At 42.0% G+C, this 14,071-nt stretch overlaps 5 non-coding genes across 5 annotated transcripts; all 5 read right to left on the bottom strand.

Moving 5' to 3' along the window:
- Positions 1-3,019: 3,019 nt before the first annotated feature.
- trnac-gca (transfer RNA cysteine (anticodon GCA)) lies at positions 3,020-3,091 on the bottom strand. Its single transcript has one exon. It is a non-coding gene; the product is annotated as a tRNA-Cys (tRNA).
- Positions 3,092-5,367: 2,276 nt separating this feature from the next.
- Positions 5,368-5,439, bottom strand: trnac-gca (transfer RNA cysteine (anticodon GCA)). The gene has a single exon. It is a non-coding gene; the product is annotated as a tRNA-Cys (tRNA).
- A 2,278-nt stretch (positions 5,440-7,717) lies between these two features.
- Positions 7,718-7,789, bottom strand: trnac-gca (transfer RNA cysteine (anticodon GCA)). The gene has a single exon. It is a non-coding gene; the product is annotated as a tRNA-Cys (tRNA).
- A 2,283-nt stretch (positions 7,790-10,072) lies between these two features.
- On the bottom strand, positions 10,073-10,144 carry trnac-gca (transfer RNA cysteine (anticodon GCA)). The gene has a single exon. It is a non-coding gene; the product is annotated as a tRNA-Cys (tRNA).
- A 3,855-nt stretch (positions 10,145-13,999) lies between these two features.
- On the bottom strand, positions 14,000-14,071 carry trnac-gca (transfer RNA cysteine (anticodon GCA)). The gene has a single exon. It is a non-coding gene; the product is annotated as a tRNA-Cys (tRNA).

Below are 14,071 nucleotides of genomic sequence, written 5' to 3'. Positions count from 1 at the left end.
ATAGAGAATAAAATGAAGCAGAGGAAGTGGACGTATGGCAGATGTCAGGTTGATAATACAAGTCAGAACCAGGCTGAGAATGGAAAGTTCAGAGGTGAAGTGAAAAAGGAAACCACACTTGGAGTAACGTGAACAATTCTGGTCGACAGATTATCAGAAGAATAAAGAGGAATTGGCAAAGCTGAAAAAAAGATTCACAAGGATGATAATAGAACTCGGAGCATATACTTCTCAGGAGGATTAAACAGGTTGCAGCTCTTTTCTCTAGAAAAGGGAAGACTGAGTGGTGACCTGATAGAGGTCTTTAAGATTTTGAATGGATTCGATTGGGTGGCCAAGAAAAAAACGGTTCCATTTGTGAGGGAATTCAAGAGAATCTTCTTTACCCAAAGGGCGGTAAGAATGTGGAACTCGCCACCAAAAGGAATAATTGAGGCAAATTGCATAGATGCTTTAAACGGGAAGCTCGATGAAGAGATGAAAGAGAAACGAATATATGGCTGATAGAACGAGATGGAATAGGGCAGGAGGAGACTCATGTGGTGCATAAATACCGGTAGTGACCAATCGAGATAGCTGACCTGTTTCTCTGCGGAAGCTTCAATGTAAACAACAATCCTGCTGCTACAGGGAATTCAGACTTACTGTATGAATCACAAAATCATTTAGAAAGAAGAGGGAGTATCGGGATTTAAACCAGTGATCGCTTGATTTATAATTAAACACTGCAATTAAGCAATGCACCCACTGACATCGTCCACAGACAAGGGAATGCAACAGAGTTCAGTACCTGGCAGTCATCACTGTTGAAAGAACCAATCTGAAAAGAAGCTTCATCAGTTATTCTGGGAGACAAATAATTACAGCAATCAGAAATGATTCATGAACGGATTGAGTCACACTATTGCACACAGATGCGATGCACAACCCAACATGGAAAGCCTTGTCACTAAACTTCAGTGAACACATCCTAACCACAGAACGTGCAACTGGAAGCACCAGACAAACGACACCTGAATTTCAACCAGATGTTTCTCCAGCAGCGATCAAGTGCTCTCTCTCTGTACTCTGCCCCAATTCTGTAGATCGTTACAGTCAACACAAGAAACAACAGGTTCAATGTGCAAATTCACAAGATCATGCTCTCAGTGCCATATATGTAAGTGTACAGAATATCGAATCAATGTAATAAATAAACATCCAGCAGGAATTTGGCAAGAGCGGACAGCAGGAGATAGTGTGTGAAGTGACTGTAATATTTGTTAAGTCAACAGATTCATTTACAGGTTACGGAAGTGAAGTGGGACTTAACGAAAGGGAAAGTGTGTAAATTGCATCCTGGCCATGAAATAAGAAGCTGTGAGTGTCGAAATTGTGACGTCGCCAGGAAATAAAAGTGGAAAATGCTGAAAGCCTCTATTTGACCCGCGGATGCTCGCAGAGAGTGCTGGCAATAGGCGTGTGGCCGTCTTTCTCAATTATTATTTTAAACCTTATCACTCGTGCCTCGATATTCGCCTACACTTACTTCTCTTATCTCCTCCGTTTCATTCCCCATTACTAGATCCAGCAGTGATTCCTCTCTTGTCTGCCTGTCTCTCTTTTGTAATTTTATCGCTACTGCCTGCTCTCCCTGCCTCCCTCTCGCTCTCACTCATTCAGTCACTCGCACACTCACGAACACGCTAATTCACTCACTCTATCCATCCCTCATTCCCTCCTTCCCTCACTCCCTCCCTCAGTCACTCACACATCACTCCCTAACTCAATCCCTCCACCGTAAAGATTGAGAGGGACATCAGTAAGACAAAGAACAAATTAATAGATTGGAATCAAACTATTTTTGAGGGGGTGAGATTGGAACCTGGGAAGGTGAACTTGGAAAAAATCTTGACAAAGATGTAGAACAGGTTTTGGGAAATATTTGAAACGGTGATCAATAGAGTTCAAGAGAAATACATTCCTCTAAAAAAAACAACAAATATTCAATAATGAAACATTGTGGATGAATAAAGAGATAGAGATAAGGTAAAATAGAAATTGAACAAATGCATATTCTAACTGCATGGACAATAAAGGAAAGGATGATAAAGGGGAAAATGAAGACGTTAGGAAGGATGTCAACAAGCAATCAGGAAAGCAGAAAGGAAATACAAAATTAAATTATCAAGAAATAGTCAATTATTGCACTGAAATGTCAATAACATCAGGATAGGGATAGGGCCAACAAGGGATACACAAGATATACTCAGAGGTAATAACAGTGAAATGGCTGGAATATTGAATAGTTACTTTGTCTCAGTATTTATCAGGAGACTATACATGCTTAACATAACTTCTCCGCTTTTCAATTCTATCCCCCTGGAAATGAACCCCAGTGCTTGGCTTGTTTTTTTTAATGTCGTCACCACTTTTAGTGATTTGTGTACCTGTAGTCCGAGATCCTTGGTTGAACCACACTTGGAGCACTGTGAACACTTCTGGTCTCCCTATTATCAAAAGGATATCGAGGAATTGGCGAAGGTGAAAATAATGATGATGCCAGAACTGAAAGATAATAGCTGTCAGGATAGATTTAACAGGCGGATGGCTGACATGATGGAGGTCTTTGGATAATGAAAGGGTTTGATTGGGTTGACGTAGAGAAAATGTTTCCACTCGTAGGGGACTCTAAAACTATCGGTTATCAATATAAGATAGTCACTAATAAATCCAATAGAGAATTCATGGGAAGCTTCTTTACCAAAGAGTTGCAAGAATGTGGAATTCGCTACCTTAAGGAGTAGTTGAGGCAAATAACATCGAAACATGAAATGGCAAACTAGATAAACACACGGGGGCGAAAGGAATGGAAGAGTGTGCGGATGGGGGCAAATGAAGTCGGGAGGGAGGAGTCTTGTGTGAAGCATAAAGGCTGGCACAGACCCGTTGGGTCAAAAGGCCTGGATCTGTGCGGCAAACTCAACAGAAACAGATTACTGATTTTCTGAGTCCCCAAAAGAAGCACTTAGAATGTGCAAGGGGGCGCCTGGATTCGAACCAGAGACCTCTTGATCTGCAGGCAAATGCTCTACCACTGAGCTACACCCCCACATCTGTTGACCAATCTTGCACGCACAATGTAATGGAGCTCAGTAGCTGGCAGTCACCAATGTTGATATTCCCAACATGAAAAGAAGCTTCATCAGTTATTCTGGGAGACAAATAAATACAGCAATCAGAAATGAATCATGAACGGAGTGTGTCACACTATTGTGTACAGATGCGATGCACAACCCGACATGGAAAGCCTTGTCACTAAACTTCAGTGAGCACATCCTTACCACAGAACGCGGAACTGGAAGCACCAGACAAACGACACCTGAATTTCAACCAGATGTTTCTCCAGCAGCTGTCAAGTGCTCTCTAACTGTGCTCTGCCCCAATTCTGTAGATCGTTACAGTCAACACAAGAAACAACAGGTTCAATGTGCAGTTTCACAAGATCATGCTCTCAGTGCCATATATGTCAGTGTACAGAATATCGAATCAATGTAATAAATAAAAATCCAGCAGGCATTTGGCAAGAGCGGACAGGAGGAGATAGTGTGTGAAGTGACTGTAATATTTGTTAAGTCAATAGATTCATTTACAGGTTACGGAACTGAAGTGGGACTTAGCGAAAGGGAAAGTGTGTAAATTGCATCCTGGCCATGAAATAAGAAGCTTTGAGTGTCGAAAGTGTGACGTCGCCAGGAAATAAAAGTGGAAAATGCTGAAAGCCTCTATTTGACCCGCGGATGCTCGCAGAGAGTGCTGGCAATAGGCGTGTGGCCGTCTTTCTCAATTATTATTTTAAACCTTATCACTAGTGCCTCGATATTCGCCTACACTTACTTCTCTTATCTCCTCCGTTTCATTCCCCATTACTAGATCCAGCAGTGATTCCTCTCTTGTCTGCCTGTCTCTCTTTTGTAATTTTATCGCTACTGCCTGCTCTCCCTGCCTCCCTCTCGCTCTCACTCATTCAGTCACTCGCACACTCACGAACACGCTAATTCACTCACTCTATCCATCCCTCATTCCCTCCTTCCCTCACTCCCTCCCTCAGTCACTCACACATCACTCCCTAACTCAATCCCTCCACCGTAAAGATTGAGAGGGACATCAGTAAGACAAAGAACAAATTAATAGATTGGAATCAAACTATTTTTGAGGGGGTGAGATTGGAACCTGGGAAGGTGAACTTGGAAAAAATCTTGACAAAGATGTAGAACAGGTTTTGGGAAATATTTGAAACGGTGATCAATAGAGTTCAAGAGAAATACATTCCTCTAAAAAAAACAACAAATATTCAATAATGAAACATTGTGGATGAATAAAGAGATAGAGATAAGGTAAAATAGAAATTGAACAAATGCATATTCTAACTGCATGGACAATAAAGGAAAGGATGATAAAGGGGAAAATGAAGACGTTAGGAAGGATGTCAACAAGCAATCAGGAAAGCAGAAAGGAAATACAAAATTAAATTATCAAGAAATAGTCAATTATTGCACTGAAATGTCAATAACATCAGGATAGGGATAGGGCCAACAAGGGATACACAAGATATACTCAGAGGTAATAACAGTGAAATGGCTGGAATATTGAATAGTTACTTTGTCTCAGTATTTATCAGGAGACTATACATGCTTAACATAACTTCTCCGCTTTTCAATTCTATCCCCCTGGAAATGAACCCCAGTGCTTGGCTTGTTTTTTTTAATGTCGTCACCACTTTTAGTGATTTGTGTACCTGTAGTCCGAGATCCTTGGTTGAACCACACTTGGAGCACTGTGAACACTTCTGGTCTCCCTATTATCAAAAGGATATCGAGGAATTGGCGAAGGTGAAAATAATGATGATGCCAGAACTGAAAGATAATAGCTGTCAGGATAGATTTAACAGGCGGATGGCTGACATGATGGAGGTCTTTGGATAATGAAAGGGTTTGATTGGGTTGACGTAGAGAAAATGTTTCCACTCGTAGGGGACTCTAAAACTATCGGTTATCAATATAAGATAGTCACTAATAAATCCAATAGAGAATTCATGGGAAGCTTCTTTACCAAAGAGTTGCAAGAATGTGGAATTCGCTACCTTAAGGAGTAGTTGAGGCAAATAACATCGAAACATGAAATGGCAAACTAGATAAACACACGGGGGCGAAAGGAATGGAAGAGTGTGCGGATGGGGGCAAATGAAGTCGGGAGGGAGGAGTCTTGTGTGAAGCATAAAGGCTGGCACAGACCCGTTGGGTCAAAAGGCCTGGATCTGTGCGGCAAACTCAACAGAAACAGATTACTGATTTTCTGAGTCCCCAAAAGAAGCACTTAGAATGTGCAAGGGGGCGCCTGGATTCGAACCAGAGACCTCTTGATCTGCAGGCAAATGCTCTACCACTGAGCTACACCCCCACATCTGTTGACCAATCTTGCACGCACAATGTAATGGAGCTCAGTAGCTGGCAGTCACCAATGTTGATATTCCCAACATGAAAAGAAGCTTCATCAGTTATTCTGGGAGACAAATAAATACAGCAATCAGAAATGAATCATGAACGGAGTGTGTCACACTATTGTGTACAGATGCGATGCACAACCCGACATGGAAAGCCTTGTCACTAAACTTCAGTGAGCACATCCTTACCACAGAACGCGGAACTGGAAGCACCAGACAAACGACACCTGAATTTCAACCAGATGTTTCTCCAGCAGCTGTCAAGTGCTCTCTAACTGTGCTCTGCCCCAATTCTGTAGATCGTTACAGTCAACACAAGAAACAACAGGTTCAATGTGCAGTTTCACAAGATCATGCTCTCAGTGCCATATATGTCAGTGTACAGAATATCGAATCAATGTAATAAATAAAAATCCAGCAGGCATTTGGCAAGAGCGGACAGGAGGAGATAGTGTGTGAAGTGACTGTAATATTTGTTAAGTCAATAGATTCATTTACAGGTTACGGAACTGAAGTGGGACTTAGCGAAAGGGAAAGTGTGTAAATTGCATCCTGGCCATGAAATAAGAAGCTTTGAGTGTCGAAAGTGTGACGTCGCCAGGAAATAAAAGTGGAAAATGCTGAAAGCCTCTATTTGACCCGCGGATGCTCGCAGAGAGTGCTGGCAATAGGCGTGTGGCCGTCTTTCTCAATTATTATTTTAAACCTTATCACTAGTGCCTCGATATTCGCCTACACTTACTTCTCCTATCTCCTCCGTTTCATTCCCCATTACTGGATCCAGCAGTGATTCCTCTCTTGTCTGCCTGTCTCTCATTTGTAATTTTATCGGTCCTGCCTGCTCTCCATACCTCCCTCTCGCTCTCACTCATTCAGTCACTCGCACACTCACGAACACGCTAATTCACTCACTCTATCCATCCCTCATTCCCTCCTTCCCTCACTCCCTCCCTCACTCACTCACACATCACTCCCTACCTCAATCCCTCCACCGTAAAGATTGAGAGAGACATCAGTAAGACAAAGACCAAATTAATAGATTGGAAACAAACTATTTTTGAGGGGGTGAGATTGGAACCTGGGAAGGTGAACTTTGAAAAAATCTTGACAAAGATGGAGAACAGGTTTTGGGAAATATTCGAAACGTTGATCAATAGAGTTCAAGAGACCTATATTCCTCTAAAGAAAACAACAAATCTTCAATAATGAAACATTGTGGATGAATAAAGAGATAAGGGTAAAATAGAAATTGAACAAATGCATATTCTAACCACATGGACAATAAAGGAAAGGATGATCAAGGGGAAAATTAAGACGTTAGGAAGGATGTCAACAAGCAATCAGGAAAGCAGAAAGGAAATACAAAATTAAATTATCTAGAAATAGTCAATTATTCCACTGAAACGTCAATAACATCAGGATAGGGAAAGGGCCAACAAGCGATACACAAGATATACTCACAGGTAATGACAGTGAAATGGCTGGAATATTGAATCGTTACTTTGCCTCAGTATTTATCAGGGAGACTATAGATGCTTAACATAACTTCTCCGCTTTTCAATTCTATCCCCCTGGAAATGAACCCCAGTGCTTGGCTTGTTTTTATTTATGTCGTCGCCACTTTTTGTGGTTTGTGTCCCTGTAGTCCGAGATCGTTGGTTAAACCACACTTGGAGCACTGTGAACATTTCTGGTCTCCCTATTATAAAAAGGATATCGAGGAATTGGCGAAGGTGAAAATAATGATGATGCCAGAACTGAAAGATAATACCTGTCAGGATAGATTTAACAGGCTGATGGCTGACATGATGGAGGTCTTTCGATAATGAAAGGGTTTGATTGGGTCGACGGAGAGAAAATGTTTCCACTCGTAGGGGACTCTAAAACTATCGGTTATCAATATAAGATAGTCACTAATAAATCCAATAGAGAATTCATGGGAAACTTCTTTACCAAAGAGTTGCAAGAATGTGGAATTCGCTCCCTTCTGGAGCAGTTGAGGCAAATAACATCGATGCAAGCAATGGCAAACCAGATGAACACCCGGGGGCGAAAGGAATGGAAGAATGTGCGGATGGGGGCAAGTGAAGTCGTGAGGGAGGAGTCTTGTGTGAAGCCGAAAGGCTGGCACAGACCCGTTGGGTCAAATGGCCTGGATCTGTGCGGCAAACTCAATTTTAACAACGACAGCTTACTGATTTTCTGACTCCCCAAAAGAAGCACTGGGAATGTGCAAGGGGGCGCCTGGTTTCGAACCAGAGACCGCTTGATCTGCAGTCAAATTCTCTACCACTGAGCTACACCCCCATATCTGTTGACCATTCTTGCACGCACAATGTAATGGAGCTCAGTAGCTGGCAGTCACCATGTTGATCTGACCAACATGAAAATAAGCTTCATCAGTTATTCTGGGAGACAGGTGAATACAGCAATCAGAAATGAATCATGAACGGAGTGAGTCAACTATTGTGTACAGATGCGATGCACAACCCAACATGGAAAGCCTTGTCACTAAACTTCAGTGAACACATCCTCACCACAGAACGCGGAATTGGAAGCACCAGACAAACGACACCTGAATTTCAACCAGATGTTTCTCCAGCAGCAGTCAAGTGCTCTCTCACTGTGCTCTGCCCCTAGTTCTGTAGATCGTTACAGTCAACACAAGAAACAACAGGTTCAATGTGCAGTTTCACAAGATCATGCTCTCAGTGCCATATATGTAAGTGTACAGAATATCGAATCAATGTAATAAATAAACATCCAGCAGGCATTTGGCAAGAGTGGACAGGAGGAGATAGTGTGTGAAGTGACTGTAATATTTGTTAAGTCAATAGATTCATTTACATGTTACGGAACAGAAGTGGGACTTAACGAAAGGGAAAGTGTGTAAATTGCATCCTCGCCATGAAATAAGAAGCTGTGAGTGTCGAAATTGTGACGTCGCCAGGAAATAAAAGTGGAAAATGCTGAAAGCCTCTATTTGACCCGCGGATGCTCGCAGAGAGTGCTGGCAATAGGCGTGTGGCCGTCTTTCTCAATTATTATTTTGAACCTTATCACTCGTGCCTCGATATTCGCCTACACTCACTTCTCCTATCTCCTCCGTTTCATTCCCCATTACTAGATCCCGCAGTGATTCCTCTCTTGTCTGCCTGTCTCGCATTTGTAATTTTATCACTCCTGCCTGCTCTCCCTGCCTCCCTCTCGCTCTCACTCATTCAGTCACTCGCACACTCACGAACACGCTAATTCACTCACTCTATCCATCCCTCATTCCCTCCTTCCCTCACTCCCTCCCTCACTCACTCACACTTCACTCCCTACCTCAATCCCTCCACCGTAAAGATTGAGAGAGACATCAGTAAGACAAAGACCAAATTAATAGATTGGAAACAAACTATTGTTGAGGGGGTGAGATTGGAACCTGGGAAGGTGAACTTGGAAAAAATCTTGACAAAGATATAGAACAGGTTTTGTGAAATATTTGAAACGGTGATCAATAGAGTTCAAGAGAAATACATTCCTCTAAAAAAAAACAACAAATAGTCAATAATGAATCATTGTGGATGAATAAAGAGATAAGGGTAAAATTGAAATTGAACAAATGCATATTCTAACTAAATGGACAATAAATGAAATGATGATAAAGGGGAAAATGAAGACGTTAGGAAGGATGTCTACAAGCAATCAGAAAAGCAGAAAGGAAATACAAAATTAAATTATCAAGAAATAGTCAATTATTGCACTGAAATGTCAATAACATCAGGATAGGGATAGGGCCAACAAGGAATACACAAGATACTCTCAGAGGTAATAACAGTGAAATGGCTGGAATATTGAATAGTTACTTTGTCTCAGTATTTATCAGGAGAATATACATGCTTAACATAACTTCTCCGCTTTTCAATTCTATCCCCCTGGAAATGAACCCCAGTGCTTGGCTTGTTTTTTTTAATGTCGTCACCACTTTTAGTGATTTGTGTACCTGTAGTCCGAGATCCTTGGTTAAACCACACTTGGAGCACTGTGAACACTTCTGGTCTCCCTATTATCAAAAGGATATCGAGGAATTGGCGAAGGTGAAAATAATGATGATGCCAGAACTGAAAGATAATACCTGTCAGGATAGATTTAACAGGCTGATGGCTGACATGATGGAGGTCTTTGGATAATGAAAGGGTTTGATTGGGTCGACGTAGAGAAAATGTTTCCACTCGTTGGGGACTCTAAAACTATCGGTTATCAATATAAGATAGTCACTGATAAATCCAATAGAGAATTCATGGGAAACTTCTTTACCAAAGAGTTGCAAGAATGTGGAATTCGCTACCGTAAGGAGTAGTCGAGGCAAATAACATCGATACATGAAATCGCAAACGAGATAAACACACGGGGGCGAATGGAATGGAAGAGTGTGCGGATGGGGGCAAATGAAGTCGGGAGGGAGGTGTCTTGTGTGAAGCAGAAAGGCTGGCACAGACCTGTTGGGTCAAAAGGCCTGGATCTGTGCGGCAAACTCAATGTGAACAACGACAGCGACAGATTCCTGATTTTCTGAGTCCCCAAAAGAAGCACTGGGAATGTGCAAGGGGGCGCCTGGTTTCGAACCAGAGACCTCTTGATCTGCAGGCAAATGCTCTACCACTGAGCTACACCCCTACATCTGTTGACCATTCTTGCACGCACAATGTAATGGAGCTCAGTAGCTGGCAGTCACCAATGTTGATATTACCAACATGAAAAGAAGCTTCATCAGTTATTCTGGGAGACAAATAAATACAGCAATCAGAAATGAATCATGAACGGAGTGAGTCACACTATTGTGTACAGATGCGATGCACAACCCAAATTGGAACGCCTTGTCTCTCGGCTTCATTGAATTCATCCTCACCACAGAACGCGGAAATAGAAGCACCAGCCAAACAACATCAGAATTTCAAGCAGAGGTCTTCAGCTGCTTTAAATCCTCTGTCACTGTGCTCTGCCCCCAGCTCTTTAGATACTTGCAGTCAACAAATGCAGTGCCAGGTTCAATGCGTGGTTTTCCAAGTTCATGCTATCAGTGTCATATATGTAAGTGTACAGAATATAATAAAGATGCATCCAGCAGGCATTTGGCAAGTGTGGCAGGAGGAGCTAGTGTGTGAAGCAACTGTAGTTAGGAGGCAATGATGGATCTGGTTCTAGGGAATGAGATAGTTAATGTGGAGCAAGTGTCCCTGGGGGAGCATTTAGGGAATAGCGAACAGAGTATCATGAGGTTTAGAATAGCAATGGAAAAGGAGAAGGAGTAATCTGGAGAAAAAACACTTAATTGGAAGAGGGTCAATTACAGAGGGTTGAGAACTGATCCGGCCCTGGTAAAATGGAATCAAAACTGTAATCGAGCAATGGGCGGCTTTTGAAGAGGAGGTTTTTCGGGTACAGTCTGTGTACATTCCCACAAGAAGCAACGAAAGCCAGAGATCTCTGGATGACGTAGGAGATAGAGAATAAAATGAAGCAGAGGAAGTGGACGTATGGCAGATGTCAGGTTGATAATACAAGTCAGAACCAGGCTGAGAATGGAAAGTTCAGAGGTGAAGTGAAAAAGGAAACCACACTTGGAGTAACGTGAACAATTCTGGTCGACACATTATAAGAAGAATAAAGAGGAATTGGCAAAGCTGAAAAAAAGATTCACAAGGATAATTATAGAACTCGGAGCATATACTTCTCAGGAGGACTAAACAGGTTGAAGCTCTTTTCTCTAGAAAAGGGAAGACTGAGGGGTGACCTGATAGAGGTCTTTAAGATTTTGAAAGGATTCGATTGGGTGGCCAAGAAAAAAAACGGTTCCATTTGTGAGGGAATTCAAGAGAATCTTCTTTACCCAAAGGGCGGTAAGAATGTGGAACTCGCCACCAAAAGGAATCGTTGAGGCAAATGGCATAGATGCTTTAAAGGGGAAGCTCGATGAAGAGATGAAAGAGAAAGGAATGTATGGCTGATAGAACGAGATGAAATATGGCAGGAGGAGACTCATGTGGTGCATAAATACCGGAAGTGACCAATCGAGATAGCAAACCTGTTTCTCTTCTGAAGCTTCAATGCAAACAACAATCCTGCTGCTACAGGGAATTCAGACTTACTGTATGAATCACAAAATCATTTAGAAAGAAGAGGGAGTATCGCGATTTAAACCAGCGATCGCTTGATTTATAATTAAACACTGCAATTAAGCAATGCACACACTGACATCGTCCACAGACAAGGGAATGCAACAGAGTTCAGTACCTGGCAGTCATCACTGTTGAAAGAACCAATCTGAAAAGAAGTTTCATCAGTTATTCTGGGAGACAAATAATTACAGCAATCAGAAATGATTCATGAACGGATTGAGTCACACTATTGTACACAGATGCGATGCACAACCCAACATGGAAAGCCTTGTCACTAAACTTCAGTGAACACATCCAAACCACAGAACGTGCAACTGGAAGCACCAGACAAACGACACCTGAATTTCAACCAGATATTTCTCCAGCAGCTGTCAAGTGCTCTCTCACTGTGCTCTGCCCCAATTCTGCAGATCGTTACAGTCAACACAAGAAACAATAGGTTCAATGTGCAGATTCACAAGATCATGCTCTCAGTGCCATATATGTAAGTGTACAGAATATCGAATCAATGTCATAAATAAACATCCAGCAGGCATTTGGCAAGAGCGGACAGCAGGAGATAGTGTGTGAAGTGACTGTAATATTTGTTAAGTCAACAGATTCATTTACAGGTTACAGAACAGAAGTGGGACTCAACGAAAGGGAAAGTGTGTAAATTGCATCCTGGCCATGAAATAAGAAGCTGTGAGTGTCGAAAGTGTGACGTCGCCAGGAAATAAATGTGGAAAATGCTGAAAGCCTCTATTTGATCCGCGGATGCTCGCAGAGAGTGCTGGCAATAGGCGTGTGGCCGTCTTTCTCAATTATTATTTTAAACCTTATCACTAGTGCCTCGATATTCGCCTACACTTACTTCTCCTATCTCCTCCGTTTCATTCCCCATTACTAGATCCAGCAGTGATTCCTCTCTTGTCTGCCTGTCTCTCATTTGTAATTTTATCACTCCTGCCTGCTCTCCACACCTCCCTCTCGCTCTCACTCATTCAGTCACTCGCACACTCACGAACACGCTAATTCTCTCACTCTATTCATCCCTCCTTCCCTCCTTCCCTCACTCCCTCCCTCACTCACTCACACATCACTCCCAACCTCAATCCCTCCACCGTAAAAGATTGAGAGAGACATCAGTAAGACAAAGACCAAATTAATAGATTGGAAACAAACTATTTTTGAGGGGGTGAGATTGGAACCTTGGAAGGTGAACTTGGAAAAAATCTTGACAAAGATATAGAACAGGTTTTGGGAAATATTTGAAACGGTGATGAAGAGAGTTCAAGAGAAATACATTCCTCTAAAAAAAAACAACAAATAGTCAATAATGAAACATTGTGGATGAATAAAGAGATAAGGGTAAAATTGAAATTGAAGAAATGCATATTCTAACTACATGGACAATAAAGGAAAGGATGATAAAGGGGAAAATGAAGACGTTCGGAAGGATGTCAACAAGCAATCAGGAAAGCTGAAAGGAAATACAAAATTAAATTATCAAGAAATAGTCAATTATTGCACTGAAATGTCAATAACATCAGGATAGGGATAGGGCCAACAAGGAATGCACAAGATATACTCAGAGGTAATAACAGTGAAATGGCTGGAATATTGAATAGTTACTTTGTCTCAGTATTTATCAGGGAGACTATACATGCTTAACATAACTTCTCCGCTTTTCAATTCTATCCCCCTGCAAATGAACCCCAGTGCTTGACTTGTTTTTTTTAATGTCGTCACCACTTTAAGTGATTTGTGTACCTGTAGTCCGAGATCCTTGGTTAAACCACACTTGGAGCATTGTGAACACTTCTGGTCTCCCTATTATCAAAAGGATATCGAGGATTTGGCGAAGGTGAAAATAATGATGATGCCAGAACTGAAAGATAATACCTGTCAGGATAGATTTAACAGGCTGATGGCTGACATGATCGAGGTCTTTGGATAATGAAAGGGTTTGATTGGGTCGACGTAGAGAAAATGTTTCCACTCGTAGGGGACTCTAACACTATCGGTTATCAATATAAGATAATCACTGATAAATCCAATGGAGAATTCATGGGAAAGTTCTTTACCAAAGAGTTGCAAGAATGTGGAATTCGCTACCTTAAGGAGTAGTTGAGGCAAATAACATCGATACATGAAATGGCAAACTAGATAAACACACGGGGCGAAAGGAATGGAAGAGTGTGCGGATTGGGGCAAATGAAGTAGGGAGGGAGGTGTCTTGTGTGAAGCATAAAGTCTGGCACAGACCCGTTGGGTCAAAAGGCCTGGATCTGTGCGGCAAACTCAATATCAACAACGACAGCGACAGATTACTGATTTTCTGAGTCCCCAAAAGAAGCACTGAGAATGTGCAAGGGGGCGCCTGGATTCGAACCAGAGACCTCTTGATCTGCAGACAAATGCTCTACCACTGAGCTACACCCCC

Source organism: Heptranchias perlo, chromosome 20 (genome assembly GCF_035084215.1).
Source record: "Heptranchias perlo isolate sHepPer1 chromosome 20, sHepPer1.hap1, whole genome shotgun sequence".
Lineage (NCBI taxonomy): Eukaryota > Metazoa > Chordata > Chondrichthyes > Hexanchiformes > Hexanchidae > Heptranchias > Heptranchias perlo.
This window is presented reverse-complemented; position numbering and strand designations above follow the sequence as displayed.